This window comes from Carica papaya, chromosome 8 (genome assembly GCF_054855325.1).
Source record: "Carica papaya isolate Zhongbai chromosome 8, ASM5485532v1, whole genome shotgun sequence".
In the NCBI taxonomy this organism is placed as follows: Eukaryota; Viridiplantae; Streptophyta; class Magnoliopsida; order Brassicales; family Caricaceae; genus Carica; species Carica papaya.
This window is the reverse complement of record NC_142316.1, coordinates 3871386-3884602: the sequence shown is the minus strand read 5'-3', so window position 1 is coordinate 3884602 and position 13217 is coordinate 3871386.

Here is a 13217-nt window from a genome sequence, read left to right as displayed (position 1 = left end):
GAACATAAAAATCCAATTAAGTCATTAAAGAAGGCTCAAAACGCTAACTTTCGATATCAAACAAAGAACAACTCTATGAAACCAAAACTTTAATAAGTCAAGAACACAATTTACTTATGTTGTAGATTTAAAAGAAAACTAAATAAGTATAGGAATTTTTCACAAGAACCAATGCAAGTTTGGCCGAATACGGCCGAAAATGGCCAACTCGAGGCGGATCGCCGATGCAAGCGGCGGGGCCGTCGCTGGAGCACGGCGGAGCCGCCGTGCCAGAATTCTGAAATTGGCCGAGTAGGCCTTGGGTCTGATTTTAAGTTATTTGGGGACATGTGCAGGTACCGTAAGTGTGTTTCAATTCTCGAAAAAAAAATTCAGAGAATCTAGGAACTGCCTGTAGGCACAGTGAAAAATCGGTTTTAGATTTCGAATCAAGTAAGGACCCTTCACCCTATTTTCTATCACGGGATTAAAGTCTAATAAGTGATAAAACTGTATTTTATGAATTATATAGATACACGTAATTTATTACGATTGCTAATAGAGCCCGAACAGGACGTATTTCCCTGTCAGTTCCTGTTTGGTTTATTCTACAGTTTTAAATGCAGTATAGTATCTGTTTTGTTCATTCTAGAATTTTGAATGCATGAATCACTGCTTACTTTATTTCGGCCTTAATTTCGTGAATCTAATAATATGCTTGCCTTGTTGGGTGCTCGTTAATTGTTTAAGTATTCATATTTATGTAGAAAATGGAAAACTAAGAAAAAATAAAAAATGTATGTGAATTGATAAATGGATAAGTTGACAGCCTCACTAGATATCCTGGGAGATGGTGGACGGATCGGGTCCATAGAGAACCCTATCGGGAATGTTGTCTCATACCAGACGGGGTATGAAAACGGCCCATTTTACCCTCATACCGGACGGGGTATTGAGGTTTATTGTTTGGCGCCCATACCGGACAGGGTATGGGGACGATTTTGGAAATTAAGTTTGTTAAGGGAATAGTTCACAGGTAGTGGGGACCCCTATGGATCCCCACGGATACTAGTAGGCTGATAAAAATGGATAACTGTTGTTTGATAATTCAAATATAAAAGTATGACATGTACTATGTTATAGATTGTGTATGAACTTATGATATCTATGATGTTATTGTTTTCATATGTCGTTTTTATAAATCTCACTGAGGAAAGTGGACGGTAAATGGTTTGATTATTGATAAATAAATTTACTTGAAACTTTTGCTCCATTGGTTGTTTTTAGTTTTCTACCAACCTTTATTTCTGTGACAGTGATATAGTGTTATGTCTTTACTGGGCTAGTGTAGCTCACTCCTTACTTAACCATTTCAGATCTCGAGGACTTGGTTCCCAAGCCCGATCTACAGGAAGACGACGAGTAGTTACCTAGATGTTTATTAATTTCTCTTATAGTCTTTCATTTCCAGTATTTTCCTTTAGATGACTTATTTTCGGTATTTTTAGTACGTTTTAGTTATTGGTAAGGGATATGAAGCAGAACCTTTTATTTCGCTTCCGCACTTATATTCTTTATATACATTTCCCTTTTAAATTTCTGGAGTCGTTACACTTGTAATTTCATCTTATGTTATGAGCTAGCTAATTAAAATTTCTATAAAATGAATTTAATGGTTTTTTCTTATTTGTCAACCCATGTATTATTTTTTTTATTTTTCAAGTTTTGTTTATATCTATTTGTAGCTGGATGAATGTATATTTAATTATTTTATCGTGTTATTGTATATTAGTACATATGTACTACATTTTTTAAAACTAAAAAATTTATTATTTTTAGATTTTTTTAACCTTACTCCCCAATCCTTAGTGAATACCCACTTAATTACTCCATTCAATAAAACCCAATTAGAGATCGCTATCATTATCCTAGACAGCTCATGATACATAATTTTTTTTTCGTAGATAATACTTTGATTATCATACAATACCGCTATACTCTTTTGATATATATCCAATGTGAGATTATTATCGAGACCCTTAAATGCTATACATATATATTACATATATACCTCCTTTACTATCTTATTAATCCCTGATTAATTAAAAGTTGCCAAACTTCAAAATCAGTGAATGAGATAAAAGAGCAACTTATGAATTTTTAGAAAATTTATCTAATATAAAAATTTCTTTAAGAAAGTTTATTTACTTATATTTCAATGCTTAGCATCTCTCCTGAATAGAATGCGAGTGAAAACTATCTATATCTAGTACTTCCATCATATTTTAACATTTAAGCAATACTTCTATATTTCTTGTTTATTAAATTATTTTTTCAAGAAATATTATTTTATAAACTGATAGTTCTATAAATACATATTCATTCTTGAAACTTTTAGTTATAAAGGTTTATTAGTTTTTAATTAAAAAAATATTTGCAAGTGTTACTGTAGGCACCATTTATGATTTAATTTATTTGGTAAATATTATATTTTTAAATTCAGTCATTTGTTGACATAATATATAAATGATTTTATTTATTATCCTTTGTTTTCTTTTGTTATTCAAAAAATTGTATAAAATTCTTGCTTCATAAATATTAATTTAAAGTCTTCTCTTAAATATGTACTCACTTGTATATCATGTATGCATTCATTCAGTGAATTTTATTTCATTTAACTAATCTGTACAAAACAATTATATTTTATTATGTAGTCAATTGACAAATATTTTCAACAATCAATAGTAGGCTCATCAAACAATATACTTCTCTCTCAAGAAGAAATTCAGGTAATTCGTCTTCTTCTTCTTGTCTTTAGATTATATTTATACAAGTTATAAGAAGATATAATACTCTAATACTTATATAACTAACTTCTACTCTTGATCTATTTTATTGCATAAAGTTACACGAGTAAAATTATCTTAAGAATATAATTGAAAACACATAAACTCTTTCAAATTATTGATCTTTGCATATATTAGGCTTAGGAAAGAAAAAGTGCTCCATTAACAAGCTAAAGAATCACCCTAGATATGTAGAACAAAATAAGTAAGACACTATCTCTAACTCATAAACCTTCAACCACAAGATTGAAAAGAAATGGACATTGGATCCCCATCATAGTGTCTCTTTTCTAGAAAAACTTACTAGTTGAAGAACAATTAATCAATTTAAATAAAGAAATAAAGGCATTCAATGCATAATTTAACAAATATATTTCAAGCAATTCTAATTCTTTCTTATAAAGATTCTAGGACATGCTAATTGATTGAAAAGTTTTCTGAAAGTAAATTTTAAAAGGGGCATCTCTAGACATTTTTCTTTAATAATGAATTCAACTAACTCATTTGCTATTGGAAGAGAATTTAAAAGTTTCATGCTATTCTTAAAACTACAAACTACGAGTGGCTAATTATACCATCCATAGTTTATATCAAGCATTATATTCATTAGCACTTTCACCAAAAAATTTTAAATCTCCAATATCAAATAAATACGTGTAAAATTTTGAATTAATGATAAATTGTCATCCTTCTAAATAAATAAGATAAAAGAATCAGTCTTGGAAAAAAATGTTCAATATAAAGAATTTCTAATAAAGTTATTACCTATATATCAACTTTTTGCACTTCTCATTGATAAATATAAATCCAAACAATCTTGATCTAACGCTTTTTTTTTTAATCACACTTTATCATTTGAGCAATATTTCTAGTACATTTCTGATAATCTCTCAAGGGATATTTTTTTATACTAATAATTCTGTAACTTCATAATGAAGATTGAAAAATTTTATTTATTGAGACTTATCAAATTTTAACCTAGAATTTTTTTTTTCAATTATTGCTATAGGCGCCCATTTACCATGTACTTTTATTTTGTAATATTAACTGTTTATAGTTGAATAATTTATTTGTTGATATAAAGTTAACTAGATATACAACTTTATTTACTGTCCCTTGTTATTGTTTATTAAAAAAAAAAATTCTTTCCCCCCATTTACATTATGTATGAATACTTCATGCAAAGCCTTGTCTTTAAAATGTTCATAGTTTCATATGCATGCATGACCTAATTAAGTAAATTTTATTTGAAATTTTGCGTGCATATCATCTATTTATAGTTCGATAATTTGTTAGATAAAATTAGACAGATATATACAATTTTATTTACTATACTTTATTATTTTTTATTATTAAAAGATTTTGTTTCCCTAGTTAAATTTGACACTGACATACTTGCTTTTTATTAGTATGTAAAATATTGTTCTTTGCATATGCTTGCTAGTGTATGCATGCACTAATTAAGTGAGTTTTACTTGAAATTAATTAATTAATCCATACAATTTTTTTTTTTCTTTTGTTATGCAATCAATAGACAAATATATCCAATAGATAGAAGTTATTGGTGAAGATGCAATATTGCAAAACTCTGAAACATAATTCATGGTAGGTTTATCAAACACGAGAATTCATTTTCAAGAAGATATTGGGTGATTCTACTTTTTCTCCTATTTGTCTTTAGAATATATTCATATGTCGAACTATTATTCCCTATATTATCAAGTATTAAACACAATAAAACATGGAAATATTTTCAAAAGACGTGACGTATTTGTGTAAAATAGCTTCTATGTAGTTTTAATTTAGTTTGAAAATTAAATATATGTATGCTACTTTAATTAATTTCTCTATATATACAAATTATGAAATTAATATTGATGAATAGCAGCCTTCGCATATGTGCCAAAGTACATTGAATATGAATCTGCTATAGCATTATTGACTACTCCAAAAAATTTCATGTAGGAAGAAATTTATGAGATAATTTTTTTCTTTTTACTTATAAGTTTCAAAAGATTGAATATTTTAGTATGCATATATTTCCTCAACTAAGCATAATATATAACCCAAGAGATTTTTATAATAGATATCTTTTAGCTTCCACGATTAAATAACTAAGATAATTATGATATATATTACTTGCTTCATTTAATTGTATGCAACAACTTTTATATGTATACATATCCACGTGTAGTTGTATATATATCAACAAGTGAGTAATAATTGATATAAATATATATATGGTACTTTCACCGCTGCAACACCTTGTTTATATATGTAGGTTGTGCACAATTGCTCCACAAGTATATATACGAAGAAAGGCCCTACAAATGTAATTAGTGCATAGTGAGAAATTTGAAAAAATAGTTATTATCTTTTCATTGAAAAAGACAATATTTATTTAAAATTTCTAATACATGATAAGTTTAATGAATAAGAACTAGAGAGATAATTAACATACAAATCAAATATATAAGTTAGGCTATAAATCTTGATACTCCTTCAAATAGAAGTGATAGATAAAACTGATGAGAGTGAGTACATATTAAAACACTTGAAACTTTACAAGGTTGATCTTAGTTGGACCTTAATAACCCCTCCAAACTAGCAATGATGATTCCCATATATTAAGTTTTTCTTTAAACCTCATAAAAAATGTTTGAGGCAATAGTTTAGTCAATAAATCCATATCTCATTATCTTTGTTTGAAATGATTTCCATAGCTAGTTTTTTTGAGAAGTAGGATGTTACTTAATAAAGTGAAAATTCAATTCTATATGTTTTATTTCTCATGAACACAAGATTATGGGCAAATCTATTGTCTTGTTGATGGTACCATGTCTTATGATAAATGGTTCAGAAAAATTAACTTTAAGTTCCTAAGAAAGATATATAATCAAATTAACTTAGTATAAAGTTACTGTTGGCTTTTCTATAAATCCTCAAATTGTTCACTTTCCGTCTTGGACAATATTAACGTAACGAGTATAAGTATAACATAGTTTTGATATATTTATCATGTATAATAAATTAGTCATGACATGCTACATATTGCTTTGGGTATGTGACTAATAAATCTGTAAGTTTATTTTAATTCATTCAACTTTATTTATTTAGATATTTCCTAATTAGCTACTCATAATTTCTAAAATAATTATTATTTTTTTGATATATACGGTCAATCCGCATAGCAAATGTATATGTAAGTTACATTCAAAATCTAAGGTTGATCTCATGGATGACTCATCATCTAATAAAATAGATACTGCTGAAATAGAAGCTGAGGTATGTTTGAAATTTCTAATATGTAAAAATTAATCATTTAAATTTGATTACTAATAAAACTTATTTTTACAATCTAACTGCAGCCACTTCATGGGATTCCCGATCAATCAAAGGTTGTTAAAGATTCAACGATCTTTCCCTTTGAGAAAAAGTTAAAGTCTATGAGCACTTATACTGAAGACAATGATCAATAAGAATCTAATAAGGCAATTTTACTTTTTTTGCTAAACAATAGGTTCTGTATATGGTTTTCTCAACGTTAACCAACATGTATTGAGAAAAAAATACTACTGAGAAAAAAAGCCAAATGTGTGTTTGAAATTTCTATTATGTAAAAATTAATTATTTAATTTTGACTGCTATATAAAACTCATTTTTATAATGTATCTGCAATAACTTCATGGTATTTTCGATCAATCAAAGGTAATTAAAGATTTAACACGCTTTTCCTTCAAGGTTGAGGGCTCTTATACTAGAGACAACAATCAACAAAAACTTAATGAGGTAATTTTATTTTCTCTACTAAAAATAACTTCTATACATGGTTTTTTTAACATTAACCATCGTACATAAATATATTAGTTTTTTTAAAAATAATTTAAATAAATATTTTTTATAAAAAAACCAGCAATATATGCCAATAGACACGAAAAAGGCTGGAGAATTAAGTTAAGAAAATATATATGTTTTATTTATTTGTTTATATATGTACATGTTCATGTATATATATATATATATATTTAAAAATTTGGTAATAAAATAAAATACCAAGTTCTTATTTTAATTGTGCTCAAGATTTGGATAGAAGGGTATGTTTTTAGTTATCACTATATGTATAATATTGTACTATTATATATATATATATATATTAAAACAAATAATATATAAGACTTAGTGGGTTTATTTTTTTTTCTTTAATTCTCTTTTCTTTTTTTTTATTTATATGTGTGTATATATTTATACATATATATTTTCTTTTTCTTTCTCTTTTGTGTCAGCTGGGTACCAGCTGGGTCATCCTCTCTTTTTTTTTCTTTTGGCCCATTATATATATGTTGCAATTATATATATACACACACATATATATCCCGCCTGGGTATTACACACTAAGTGAGTCAAATCTTCTTCGTATTTCTTAATGTGATTCTTGAGGGGTTTACTACGAGAGTTGTCCATTTAAGATTTCAGAGGATTAGAAAGTTACAGTAAAACAAAAAAAAAAAAAAAGTGAATTCTGAGAATGAATTTTTTCATTACAACAAATTTTGTTACAATATATCTAGCTTTTGTTTTTTTGAAGTTCATGTCCTCATGACTTAATGTTTATTTCTATTTATTTTTTATCATCATTATTGTTAATAGTGTTATTATTATTATAATTATTATGCAAAATAAATCATATGATTACAAGAAATCATTCGGCCCAAAACTAGTCTCATTTTTTTTTTTACTCTTTCATTTTTTCTTTCCTTTCTTCTAGCCTAGAATTTTTAAACAATGCTAAACCTAGCCCGACTCATCTTTTTTTCCTTCTTCTTTTGCTTTCTTTTTTTCTTTCTCCCAACCCATTTCATGGCGCTACCCCAATATGGTGTAGTTTCATTGAGTCAAAGAAAGAAAACCCAAGGGTTTCTGGTGACCAAATAAAAAAAAAAAAAAAAAAAAAAAAAAAAAAAAAAAAAAAAAAAAAGAAGGGAAAAGGAAGAAAAAAAAAAAAATGGGATAGAAAACAAAAAAAACAAAAAAAAAAAAAGAGGAAGAAGATAACAAAGGAAGAAGAAAAAAGGAAAAACAGGAGAGAAACTCTAAACTTATAAAAGCTCAAGCAAAAATAAAAAATTTGAAATGGATTCCAATCTAGTTTCATTAGGTAAAATCAAATCTTGAATCTCACTGTTTATATTTATTTATGGCACACGGTCTTTTCTTTTTTTTTTTTTACGTAAATTTAAGTTTTCGTTCTAGGTATAGACACTTTTAGTTAGGCTTAGAAGTGTGTTTTCTAAAATCAAGATTGTCTTCATATATGTTGACATTTCTACTAAAAAATTTTGCTAACTCTTCAAATTTTTCCGACAATTTATTTGGAAATTATACACATATTGTGGTTTTATTCAAATAAGAATGAAGGACATAAAAAAGAATGGACATAGAGTTTTAAGCTTTTTTAAATGGATTAACCGAGTTTTTATTTTTTTTTTTTCTACCGTATTACGAATTCTCTAAAATTTTTAATCTTTTGTTATGGCTTTAATATTTATAAAAGTTCTTCAATTTACTATTTTAAAGTATAAATTGTTCTTTATCGTTGTTGGCTCACTTAAATTCTTTAGCTTATCTTTATGTTTCTTGTATTGCGGTCAATATAAAAATGCAACTAATTTTTTATTTCGTAAAAATGAAATAATTTTTATCTTGCGAAATTTAAAAAATAAAATAAAAGATTTAAGGTATGTAATGACATTAGCATTTAGCTCCATGAAAATAATTGGTAATAATTCTTCTTAATTTTCCGAAACTTATTTAAAAATTTCCATCTCCCAAATGTATGTACCTCTCAATAAATAATTTCTGTAGACTTTCTATTAAAACTTGATCTCTCTTACTTCCAAAGTTCAAGTTTAATTTTTTATTTAAAATTTGTTATTGAATAAAGATTTACTCTAAATTATTATTCGGAATATCCAAATTTAAAAGATCGTTCATTATATGAAATACGACGAGTATTTTTAGTTATTTCTACAAACTAGATATTAAAAATTTGAAAAAATAATTTACTCTTCAGTTTTTCTTAAGAAAATTATTTTTTTGGATATAAAACTCCCTTATATCTCAAATTAAAATCTTATTTTGTGAGTTTTATTTCACATCATCATGATATAATAGTACCATCTAGGCTATAATTGTCGTAAATAATAGCTTCCACTCTATATAAATATTATCACAACCAACAAATTGAGGCTTCTTATTGGACTCTAACATCTTGCCCTCGGCTTAGCAACATCACTTGTAGATTTAACAGCTTCATCTACTAGGTTCATTAGCGACTCGAAATCTTCAGTTGCAGAAGTAAAAATAACTTTCTCATTGGATTGCGTCATTGGCATATTCGAGTCCTCAAATATCACTTTATCTCCATTCGTCATCATCATTTTTTCTAGCTCATCCTTATTAAAATTTATTACCGACATGTTCTCTATTTTATTGATGCCCTTCTTTGATGTTTCCTCTTCATCCATTGCAGCTACAACCGAATCAATATTATTAGTATTACTATTAGATTCAGGTTGCATATATAGTAATTAATTAGTTCTATCATCACATCAAATTTAAACTAAATAGATTTAGATCGAAATATTATAATATTATAAGAACAGTCAGTCAGAAGGAATATAATTATTATTAGTTTTTATATTTAGTTAATGTAAGATTACATCCTAAACAAACACTAAAATATCACATACATATTTTTATATTTAATTAATGTAAGATTACATCCTAAACAAACACTAAAATATCACATACATTGCATATATTCACATACATTGCATAAAATATCACATACATTCCAAAGGTTTTGATACTCAACTGATGTGAATTACATCTCAAACAAACACTTAAACACGTGCATATATATATATATGTGCATACCTTGATTTCCCAAATAGACACTTAAACACGTACATATATATATGTGTGTATATAGATATATATTTATATATCATACTATGTATACAAATATGTGCATACCTTGATTTTCCAAACAGACACTTAAACACATTCATATATATATATATATATATATATATATATGTGATGCACATATTATTATGTATACAAATATGTGCATACCTTGATTTCCCAAACAGACACTTAAACACGTACATATATGTATATATATGCGTGTGTGTGTGTACAGATATATGTTTTTATATCATACTATGTATACAAATATATGCATACCTTGTTTTCCTTTCTCCTTTTCTGGTATGATAAATTTTTCAGTATCAATTATGTTTTTTGCCTCAGTATCAGTTATGTTTTTTGCCTCACCTGTTACCAAAGATTAAACATTCATTACATTTAAAAGCAAAAGCAAAAGTCAATATATACACATGAGAATTGCCAAAATATGAGTGTTCGTGATTTTAAGTTCAAGTTAAAATATATATCATTACCCATTTGTTGAGTTAAGGGAGACTTACAGAAAGTTCTAGGTTTAAATTTAAAAAAGAGTTGGAAGTCCTTCATGGGAAGAAGACCACCAACATATTGCTTTTGCTCATCCTCATCAGTATTTCTGTCATTGTCTTCTTCATTGATCACAACACCTTTATTTGATTGTTGCCTCATCTTCTCTTTAATTTTAATTTTCTGATCGTACCTCTTCAATAAACCTCTTGGCTTGTAGTTTGAGTTGTACATCTCATGAAGAACAGCATTTCTTTTTGCTTCCTGAACAAAAATTATATTACTTATAATAGCAACACAAAACCAAGTTAAATCTAATAATCTACTCACGAATAAAAATATCAATTTCAATTTTATATGTTAATTAACTACTTCATCAATTACAGAAATCATCTCTCTTACCACCCCCTTCTGGTTTTCCTCCTTAGTTGATATTTGTAAATTAACGGGCAAACCAAAGTATTTTTTAATCAAAATCCAACACATTGAGGAACTATTATATGCAGTTCTAACTTAGCGGCTTATATATTCATATATAAGAAGTATATACACTCCACTCACTGACGGAGTCTTTTCTTTCTCCATCTTCTTCCTTGGTTTCCTCACCACATGCACCTGGCACAAGAAAAAAAAAAGATAAAAGAAATCTAGATAAAATATTTTAATATTAGAAAATTAGTGATGACTTTAACATTTCCAGTATATATATATATACACACACACACAGTCAAAAACAACATACAGAAGAAGTCTCTTTTTCCCCCTCCACCACTTTCCTTGACCTGCCAACCTTCCTTCGTTCTGGGGTACTCCCTTGTTCCACATCCACCTTATTTTTATTTGGCCTGCCAACCTTCCTTCGTTCTGGGGTACTCCCTTGTTCCACATCCACCTTATTTTTCCTTGGCCTGCCTACCTTCTTCCTCACTGGAGTATTTCCTTCTCCTGTTGGCACTTGAGAACTACTCCCTTCTTCTGCGTTTTTCTTCTTTGGCTTGGGAGTTGGTTTGTCTGGGTAGGTCTCATATAGTATAAAGTCTGTGACTTCCACTGCTGATCGGAATAATCCCCGTGATTCTCTATGAATAAAATACTGCAGTCCCACATCAAGTAAATGTTGTCAAGGTTTGGGTAACTGTATATGTATGCTCTAAGAAACCAATTTGTTCAGTTCAAAAAATTAATTGGACTTACTGAATCATATCTTTTAGTTGCACGCTGGCGTCTCTCGATCGTCCACCCTTCTGTTCTTTGTCGAACTGTATAGCGACGATGAGTTTTGGGTGGAACAAGATCTTCAGAAGTGTACTACCACCAAGAATATTAACCATTTACAAGTTTTCCACAAAACCCATTTGACCTGCAAGATGATATGAGAAATTTAAGTGATAAAAAATTTACTAACAAGTTGAATGTTATCAGCCATTTCCAGAAGATCCTCAGGAAGTGTAAAGGAAACTGTGGCTCTTCCAGCTATTGGACACTTGTTTCGTTTCTTGGGTCGCTGCTGATCCCCCTACACACATTACGTACTCTATGATCTAAAAACTGCAGTAAAAAATTTGATATATACACACACACACAAATATATAAACAGATTGTAGAAACACCATTTGCGTGTATTCAAAAGGATGGACAATTTCTTCCGTAGGTCTTTTGAACGAAATGGGTACTGCTGCCTCGGCCTCAGGTGCCACATTTTCCCCTTCTGCTGCTTCACGTGCTTTCGTCTCATTCTCTTCTTCTTGCACCTTCGCTCTCAGATCCCTTACCCTTTTCTGTTTCAAGACAAAGCGTTTTAATAAGTTCTAACAAAAAAAAAAAAAAACCCATCCAATCCTTCGCATATTTGTATATTTTGAAACTTACTCCGACTACTGCTCGTATTTGATCGACAATGTTGGATACTTGGCTTCCTTTAGTGGTTGAATTTTGATTTTCCCCACCTTCTTCTTCACCAGGTCCCATGTATGGCTGTATCTCCCAGCCAGTGGGTTCTGGGCTCTTGATTTTCGCACGAAACATGTGCTACAGATAGAGAGATAAAGAGTGAGAGAGAGAGATAGATAGATAGAGATATATATATATATATAATCAAGTAGTGAATGGTCATGTACATTGAGGATGGTTGCGTTGGATCGGTTCTTCACAGGGACGCGAAGATGGCAGTTTCATTTCTTTTCCTTATTTTAGTTAAAGAAAAAACATATCTTATTATATTTTTTCCTTTAAGTTTTATCCTAAAAAATTATTTATTTTTTTATTTTTTCCCGCCCATCTACACATCTTTCTGAAAAAAAAAATAAATAAATAAAATAGCACATTTGTTCTACATTCTGCAATACATCTGACCAGTTAAAGTATAAAAATTTGATTTTAATTATAATTTTATCTAAACCCGCTAAGCCTTATATATTATGTGTACATATATATTTGTAATAGTACAATATTTTCATATATATATAGCGATAATTAAAAAATACCCTTCTATAAAAAATTTTGAGTACAATTAAAATAATAACTTTATCTTTTATTTCATTATAAAAATATTCTCTATACATATTTATTATTTTATCACCAATTTTTTTAAAAAAAATATAAATATATACATATATATAAACAAATATATTTATTTAGTTCTCTAATCTCTTCGGTGTCTATTGGTATGTATCGTTGGTTTCCTTATTAATAAAAAAATTTATTTAAATTTTTAAAAAAATTAATATCTTCATGCATCGATTAATTAATTAAATAACACGCATATAAATTTCAAGTAAAACTCAAGTAATGCATACATGCATAAGCGAGCATATGCGAATAAACAATATTTTACATATTAGTCAAAAGCAAGTATATTTGTGTTCAATTTAAATAAAAAAATAAATAAAACTTTTTAATAATAAGGGATAGTAAATA